Genomic DNA, 9,861 nt, shown 5'->3' with positions numbered 1-9,861 from the left:
TCTTGTGTGAGTGAGAAAATTATCATTGATTTGCACAGTGACAATTATTTTTTCACTAACAACTATACCTTCAATCCATTTCCATGTTGTCAAGATATTTGATGCCATATAGATGAAAATTTCTCCACCTAGCCATAAAATAAGATTGATTTTCTTTTTAATTTAAACTCAAAGAAGGTCTAGAATTCAATAAAGTTTTAGAAACCACTGCATTTACTTTAATCTCTGTTTTCAAATACTAGCCTAGGAACTGTAATAATAGTAATCATTTATATGTCAAGATCCACTCTTTTTTTTTCTTTTCTTTTCTAAATTATTTTCTATGACATTGTTTCATGCAAAGAGATTATTATGTACTTGTTTTTTTCCTTAAGTTATGATAATGTTTTATTTATAACTTTGATTAGTCATTTTCTTTAATTCTGGACACTGAGGTGGAAAATAAATTCTGGAAACAGGAATCTTATAAAATTTTAGTTAAGTTATTTATCAACAAAAGAGAAAATCAACTAAAAAAAATCTGTCAATCATCAGGTATACGATTCATGAAATTTAGAGCAATTTTTTTTTTTTTTTTTAAGAGAGAGAGAGAGCAAGTGTGTGGAGGTGGTGCATGTAGAAGACAAGGAGAGAGAGAATCCCAAGCAGGCTCCACGCCTGACTTGGGGTCTGATTTCACCACCCAGATATTATGACCTGAGCCAAAATCAAGAGTTGGATGCTTGGGATACCTGGGTGACTCGGTCAGTTAACCATCTGCCTTCAGCTCAGGTCGTGACCCCAGGGTCTTAGGATCCAGTCCCCGGTGGAATTTCTTGCTCGGAGGGGAGCCTGCTTCTCCCTCTGCCTTCTGTTCCCCCTACTTGTGCTCACTCTTTCTCTCTGTCTCTGTCTGACAAATAAGTTAAAAAAAAAAAAAAAAAAGAGTTGGATACTTAACTGACTGTGCCACCCATGTGCCCTTGAGCAATTTTTTATGGTATCCTAAAGACTCATGTGCCCATATAAAAATAAGATGTTATCAATACTTTGTTTAATAAATATAACAGCACTGGGTACTGCCAATTATCTCTCTTAATATGTGAAACAAATGTAAATTTTTCAACATCTTCCTATTTTCATGCCAAAAAATTGTTGACTTAGATTATTTGTTTGTACTGTAACAGGACAAATGAAATTTTATCCTGAAGAATAAAGGCTGGGCTTTCCTAGCCCATATGAATGATGACTCACTCTAGTTTCATAAAAAGACAAATCCCAAGGAAAAGAAAAACACATTTTTAAAGACCTTTTTCTCATAACACTTCAGTTGTACAAAATATGATTAACCAATGTTACTTGTCTGGGGATGTTAACCTATATATAGGGCACTACTTCAGTGAGGAAACAATATGAATATAATCATTTCAAGCAATATAGTTTAAGAACCCACAATTGCAAACCTGCTATCTAAAATTTGTCATTTTTGTAAAAGAAATAAATCATTTTGGTGGACAAACAATTGAAACAAAGATGTACAACTAGGCTATTTATAGAGTCATGTTATCATGAATCTTTGATTTTAAAGAATATTATTTGAGTCTTTAACTTAGTAGACATACTATTAAAACATGTTTTCTAACTCAAAACTAACCTTCAAGTGGTGATGAAATCTGATAGGAAATAGGAATAAATAGGTGTGACTTTGGTTTAAAAAATTATTCCCTGTACTAAGCAATTTTATTATATATTACTAAAGACTATGAGAAATAAATTAAATGAAATTGACCTTTTAAGCTTTGATTTTCTTTCTCTAATACTTTTGACCCCCCAAAAAAAGTTTAAATTATCCTATTGCTGGAGAGTTCTTTGCAAAATGTGTTGTTATTTCACATTATTGACCAATGTTTATTTTTCTAGTTTTATGCAGCTTATGGGAAACTAATGAAGTACTACATTTATCTGAGTTATTCCTGGATGTTGAGCTGTCATCCTCTTATACCCAGGCTAAAAATTGGTCCAATGCATTAAATGTAGATCCTACACTCTCCTTTTATAGTCATATCTGTCATATGATTTTTTTCCACCTCATTAGTCCTCCATTTCATTCTCTTTATCATGGCCTTAAATACCCAGTGAGACTCTATGATTTCTCATCTGAACGCTAATAATTCACTCCTTTGAAGCCACTTCAACTACAGTTGCACAGCCAGGAGGTCATAATAAGGATGACGGAGGTAACAGTAGTCACTGTCGTTACCACCATTCCCACTGCTCCCAATCCCAATTTCTTCAGGCCTCAGCATACTCTCCATTCCTTATAATTGTCAATGAACTAAAATATTCAAGAAATAAAGTCTGCTTTTGCTCAGTGATCTCAAAGCACTTTGGAAACTGACTTTTATATTTCGTGTGCTGATCACACGAGCTAAATAGAAAAAGCTGCAGAGGAAGAGGTTAAGGTTATGCATGTTATACACTCCTTTTAAATTGGGATAATTGGTGGAGCATGAACCAAGACCCAAAAGAGTATTAGAAGATATAGAACAGAAACCTTCAGAAATTTCCGTATGTGCAAAGTCTGGTTGTTTCCCCTGAAGGGATGTGTCTGCAGGAACAAAGAGGAAGAATATCAGAACGAAGATTTTCCATTGCCCTTGAAAATGATACCAGTAAGAGAGGCGCTGGCAACAATACCATTGTAGTTGGGAGATTTACAGAAGGCCTCTGAAGAGCTATTGGGATGAAAGGCAATTCTGATTATAGCGTGGTGGAATTTAAAGGGCCAAAAAGGACGCCAGACTGAGAAAGAAAACATCATCTCTACAACCATAAACTCCTCACAGTCCCCACAATCCCTTCACTAGGAAGGCAGTACTTTCCTTGTGGAGTCTTTTCATCTGTAGTGGAGGCTCCCCACATACCAGTTAGTAAAACCATCAGTGTCAGAATCCTATGGAAACTTATTTCCAAATGGTGGGCTTAGGCTTTATTTTCAAAATTTCTTAAGCTGTACATTAGGTATCCTAGGTTTTGTTTTTTTAAAGATTTTATTTATTTATTTATTTGACAGGGAGAGACAGTGAGAGTGGGGAGGGGGGAAACCAAGCAGGGAGTCGGATGTGGGGCTCAATCCCAGGACCTTGGTATCATGACCTGAACCAAAGGCAGAGGTTTTAACGACTGAGCCACCCAGGTGCCCTGGAATCCTAGGTTTTTAAAAAACTTCCCAGATGTGTTTAATGTGCAGCAAGGTTAGGGAGCCATTGTAATGATCTATCATTAAAAAGCCAACCCACCAGTGGCACCTGGGTGGCTCAATCAGTTAAGTATCTGACTTGATTTCAGCTTGTGTCATGATCTCAGGATTGTGGGATGGAGCCCCATGTCTGGTGTCTCACCCAGCAGGAAGTCTGCTTCGGATTCTCTCTCTCTCTCTCTCACTCTCTCCCTCTGCTCCTCCCCCCATCATGTGCTCTCTCATGTGTGCTCTCTTTGTCTCTAAAAAAAAACCAAAAAACAAAAAACAAAACAAAACAAAAAAACCCCAACACACTTCTGATTAAGGAATTCATAATTTAAGTCATTAAGTACCTGTACTTAGAAAAATTCGTTGATATATGAAAGTCAGATGCTCACGTGGGGAACAGTCTACTCAAGAGCTAAGCAATGGCTCCAATACCAAAATCAATGACTTAAAAGCTTTGCTTTGTCTTAATAAATCCATCAAATTTAATGTAATGCTATTTTTTTGAGTGCTTAGAAAACTCGTGTGCCAACTATTTTGAATACTTTACAAATGTTAACTTATTTAACCTTCATAACAATCCCATGATGTATGTACTAGTATTTCCCCAACTTTATAGATAAGGAAATTATAGCTAAGGTGAAGATATGAAGTCATTTCCTGAGGTCACAGAGCTATTAAGTCACTGAGCTCCACAGTTACTGCTCCTAACTACTGTGTACCTTTCAGATGATGAGCTAGGTACTAAGAAATCAAAAACAAATGGCCCTTAGGGAATTTGTAGACTGGTGGAAAACAACTGGGAAGCCCCGCCATCTGTGCTCTAGAAAGAGAGCGTGAATGAGATCTTGCCTAAGCAAATCCTAGTTGACTGTACATCCTGCTGTTCATTGCTGCTCACCATCTTTGCAAGGACCCATCATTGGCTTGTCAAATGCTTCCCTTCCCCTTCATCTCCTCTGTGCTTTTGTTGGACAAATGATAGGAAAAATTGAATATATACTCAATTTAGAATGGAGTCAGTTTTATTTCATTTTGAAATGGGATGTAACAGGATATCGGTTGTGATGATTCTAGAGATTCTTACTTTGGGGAAGATATTGCCATAGAAAAGGATTAACTCTCAGAGGAATCAATGCAGTCATCAATTCTATTCTTATAGAGTCATCCTTGGTTTGCAAATGGGATGAGAAATGCAGCTGCAGGTGAGACAGCACTCATTTCAAAGAAATACTTGGCAGACCTCAGCTTTTAAGTGTCCACAGCTGTTTGAAGTTGTGCTTTACATATTTACCTCTTTGTTTTACATGCTACTCCTGTTGCTCGTAGATTCAATGCGATGATTTATAAAAGAATTTATAAGAAAATAATTTGTTTATAATTTTATAATATCAGCTTTCAATATTTGGGAAGGTTTTTTTTTATTTGCTAATCATTTCTTTTTCTTTTTTTATTTTATTTTATTTTTTTAAAGATTTTATTTATTTATTTGACAGACAGAGATCACAAGTAGGCAGAGAGGCAGGTAGAGAGACAGGAGGAAGCAGGCTCCCTGCTGAGCAGAGAGCCCCATGTGGGACTCCATCCCAGGACGCTGGGATCATGACCTGAGCCGAAGGCAGAGGCTTTAACCCACTGAGCCACCCAGGCGCCCCTGCTAATCATTTCTTAACTAGACTTTATTCACTTGAATAATTCAGTGGATTCTATTTAATTGGTATCCTGATAAATGATATGGCCTATTAATTGGGAAGAAAGCCAGATTTAAAAAAAAATTAGGTTAATGTATTTCGGTTACTTTACACTGTTATTATAGCATAACACCTTACTAGTTGAAGTAGAGAGGTGAAAGGAACTCAACTTGTCTCTAATGTCCTAAAAGCTATTTACAGTAGTTTATGGAATTGAACTAATGCTACTCATCCAAAATTTTGCCTTTTTAAACTCCAGAGTTTTGTCCTATTCTAATGGTCATTAAAGTTGTAGTATCTAATATTATTTTAATATTTCTTAATTATTTAATTCCTAATAACTGGGACATATTTACCATATCTTCATAAGTGAAAAAGAAACTCTGCTTTTCAGTGTTCTTGAACTTTCACTATCTCTGATAGTTATGTTAACAAAAAGGATTATTAAAGTGTGTAAAATATGCTAAAAGGACTTACATGTCACTTTGCTAACATTATGGAAAAGAAATTATTTTTCTTTTCATTTTTCAGTTAAGAAATATGAGGCATAGGTGTGCCTGCGTGGCTCAGTTGGTAAAGCCACCCCCTCTTGCTTTCAGCCCAGGTCATGGTCTTAGGTCATAAGATCAAGCCCCATGTCAGTCCAACAGGGAGCCTGCTTAAGATTCTCTTTCCTTCTCCCTGTGACCCTCACCCTCCACCTCACACTCTCACTCTCTCTAAAAACAAACAAACAAAAACAAAACAAAGAGTATAAGACATAAGTGGATAAATGGCCCAGACCCATAGTGACATAGTCAGTGATTTCCAAAGCCAGGATTCTTTTTTTTTTTTAAGATTTTATTTATTTATTTGACAGAGATCACAAGTGGGCAAAGAGGCAGGCAGAGAGAGAGGGAGAAGCAGGCTCCCCGCTGAGCAGAGAGCCCAATGTGGGGCTCGATCCCAGGACCCTGAGATCATGACCTGAGCTGAAGGCAGAGGCTTAACCCACTGAGCCACCCAGGCGCCCCCAAAGCCAGGATTCTTAACCATGCATTCAGATTCCTGACCCCACCTACTGGATCATTCTGTTACCATGTCTCCGTCTTTAGAGGAAGAGCATGTATGGGAGGCCTTGTATGTACACAGTGATGTTCTTGACATGGGTACACTTGGCTTGGAGGTGAAACTGGTGTTTTTTGTAGGCAATCAGATTGACTCTGTGGAAAATAGTATAGCTCCTTTAGTATTTGCCAATAATTTATTTGATTATTCTCCCTGAGGTAAGACCATTAGTAGAGTGGTACATTTTGACATTTTGGCTTTGGTCACTGCGATTTGCAAAACTGCAGGTAACAGTCAGACTTTTCCCATTTCTATTTAGTTGATGGAATGGACTCTGTGTGGCAGTTAAAAGGACTTCAACTGGTATGATAGAAAGATCATGGTTCTTGGAGTCAGTAGGTTTGATTTTTAGTCCCAGTTCTTCTAACTACTTGCTTTAACATGCTGGACAATTCTCTCTTTCTCTCTCCCTCTCCCCCTTCCCCTTTCTCTCTCCCTCATTCCCTGCCCCTTGCCTGTAGGAGAAATAAAGATTTCTAGTTCACAGGAATCTTGGGGAAGACCGAACGAGGTGGCATATAAAGCACCTAGCAAATGTGTCACTTACAAAGTAGGTACTGAATAAATGTTACTTCTCTTTCCTTCCCCTGGCTGCCCTGCTGCTATCTTTTAAACTCTGGTTACTGACAGTTTTATATAACTGCTGTGAAATCTGAGGGGAGCTGCAGCTGTCATTCTAATTCATGGGACGTGGTTATCTTCACAATGGTATCTCGGGCCCTAAATATGTGGCACAAATATATTTGTGAGCCACACTGAAACAGAAGGAAATTCGTTTGGATATTATTTGACTAATCATTGGCACCTATCCTGGTTGTGGTGGGCTTACTTCTGTTACATAAAACTGGATTGATAGCAAACTTTTCCCCCAAGTGCTGATGATAAGGTGTAGCTTCAGAGCTGGCTCAACCAAGTCTTCGTGCATCACTTCATGCTTTATTCATTTAGGTTTCTAATCTCAAAGCCGTTTTCAATATGTTTAACTGTAAGCTGTGTATAATAGTGAAATGTCTGTATCACCTGATTTTAAAATGTGCATAAATGGTGTCATTCACCTTATAGGAATGTACTATATTGTTATTAATCCAATTCTCATTTTAAAGATGTGGAGTCTGGTGCTGAAGTCATTTGGAAACTATCGGTAATATCTGTGAGATGTTTTGAGTTTCCCAAATAAGTGACTATATTCTTTATCGTAGAAAAAATATATGAATGAAAATATAGCTTGTGCAAGTTTCATATGTGCTTACATTTGAAGAAATGAAGCAAAGTTTTGCATATTTAAAGCTACTCTAATACCATCCGCTTAAATATATGACTAGAAGCAGAAGCATTTTAAAACATGAATCACTTCGGCTCAGGTCGTGATCTCAGGGTCCTGGGATCGAGTCCCGCATCGGGCTCCCTGCTCAGCGGGGAGTCTGCTTCCCTCTCTCTCTCTCTCTGCCTGCCTCTCTATCTACTTGTGATCTCTGTCAAATAAATAAATAAAATCTTTAAAAAAAAACATGAATCACTTTAATTCTCTTTCTCTTATAGATACACCAACAATGATTAATAATAATAATAATATAATCTGTCGTTTATTGAGATATCTATATCAATCTGTTTGGCTCCCGGATCTGTGCTGGGTAGTTTTTCATTTTATTTTTGCCATGTAATATACCTTTCCTCATCTACTGGGGGTAATTGCATCTCGTTTTTTCTTTTGGGATCCACCCTCCTACCCCTCCCATTTCTGGGTGGAGTTGACCTCTCAGGTCCAAGGGTTGCGTATATAGCCCAGATCTAGCCAAAAACACTTCTCAGACCTTGCTAATGGCTTCAGTGGTAGATCCTGTCAGGGTCCGAAATTCGATTTTACTTAACTTACAAGCTAATAAGATAGTCTATTGCTGTTTCATAGATGACAGGAGAAGACGCAGGATTTCTGGGTCAGAGACAAAAGATTTTATTACTCGTGGTGCAGCCAGTAAGCATCATGATTTGCATGAGTTCCTTTTGCTTCTGATTCTCATGGAACTGAAACCATATGAGCTCATCTGGATACTGTGTGCCAGTGGGCTTGTGTCACAGCTAAGGAACACTGATGGTGGGAAAACTGCCACTTCAGAGCAAGCAGTAATCAAGGCTTCCTTGTTCTTGAAAGAGACATTACCTGATTGCTCACTATTCTTGCTACAAACACCACCTCGAGAAAGAATCCAGGAGAAGTGTGGTCAGGGTCTTTATTCTTGGGCAGACTCAGCAATATAGATGGAGGGGATGGAAAGTGAGAGACACGGAGTGGTGCCTCACAACCGATAAACTATCTCAAACAGTCCAATTGGAGAGAATCATTTTTACTCTTTCCTTTGAAATTTGAATCTGGAAAAATATCATGTTTCATTCTCTGCAGCTGTCTTATAATTACAAAGGAATAGCCTATCTGGCAATGCAGTCAACATGGCAGAAGTCAGAGATGAGAAAAGAAAACAAACAAAACAAAAAAGTCTTATGAGTTATGGATCAAGGACAGATCGTCCTCCTTCCAGAACTTTCAGTTATGTGAGCTATTAGGTTTTCATTCCTTCACAACTAAAAGAGTCCCGATGGATTGGGCCCTTGACCATGCATTGCCTCATCACAACACCCGTCAAAAGGAGGTATTATTATCTGATCTTACAAATGAGCAAAACACATATCAGGAAGATTAACTCGCTCAGTATCACACAATTAATAAAGTACAGCCACATTTGCTGAGGCCATTCTCCATGCTCTTCACCCTGAAACCATGAGTTCTTCAAACTGAAGTGTACTTTAGAAACAGTGAGACTCACCCCAGACCTAATGAATCAAAAACTTTAGAGTGGAGCAAAGACAATATGCATTTTTTTTTTTTTAAGTTCTTGGGTGATTTGATGCAAGGTTCATGGACCACTTGTTAAGAAATATTTCCCTTAGGCAAAAGTGTGCCTTCCAGGATACGGCTGTCTGATGATCTGATACTATATCCTTATTAAAAAGCCTTGCTTCTGGAAGATAACACTTGAAGCCTTGTCAGTGATACAAACTACAAATCAGAGGAAATCCTTTTCTGAGAAGAGCTCTATTGGGAGAAGTAGGAAAATTCAGGAGAACAGGCTTCTGAGCTGAGGAGAGAAGGGTTAGGGAATGGGACCTTAAAAGGATAGGGGGTCGGACAAAGTCTTGAAGTTCTATTTCACCAGTTATTACCTAAGAAATTCCTTTTTGTCTGAAGTGTGTGTGTGTCTGTTTTAGGTTCAGATCCCACAGAGAGTTTATGTATGTATAGGGAGACTTGGGAGTCTTTTTGAAAAAAGCATAGAGACATCTGCTTGATTTGCTTATTACAGTGGCTCATTGGATATGAAGGAGAATATTTAATTTAATTATTGACTTGGAATAGACATTTTGCCACTGCTAATAATATTAGCTAGATTAATGAATTGTTCAAGGGTTATAGAGACAAAGACACAGCCAGTCCCAGAATAGTCATGTAAGCCACATGTGTCATTGTAAAATATTTTCCTGCTTGCCTGTCATGTCTTGGATTTTTTCCTCTCCCTTTTTAAATGTAAATGGACTGCTGTCTTTTGATACTTTGCATAATACTCTAGTGTCTCCACAAACCATCCTCCTCCAAGTGGACTCTGATCCATAGTAAATCTTTCTGAAGTTTTTTAAAGCTGGGAGTACTCCTGAGGTCTTTACCGGTGGCTGGTCTGGGCATGGGGCAATGAGTAGGGGTGCAGAGTTGAACCTGCACAGGGATAATATTTTAGTTAACAGCATTCCCCACCTCTCATTCTTTTTTAAAAAACTTCTTGTCCACTC

This window comes from Meles meles, chromosome 6 (genome assembly GCF_922984935.1).
Source record: "Meles meles chromosome 6, mMelMel3.1 paternal haplotype, whole genome shotgun sequence".
Taxonomy (NCBI): domain Eukaryota; kingdom Metazoa; phylum Chordata; class Mammalia; order Carnivora; family Mustelidae; genus Meles; species Meles meles.
This window is presented reverse-complemented; position numbering follows the sequence as displayed.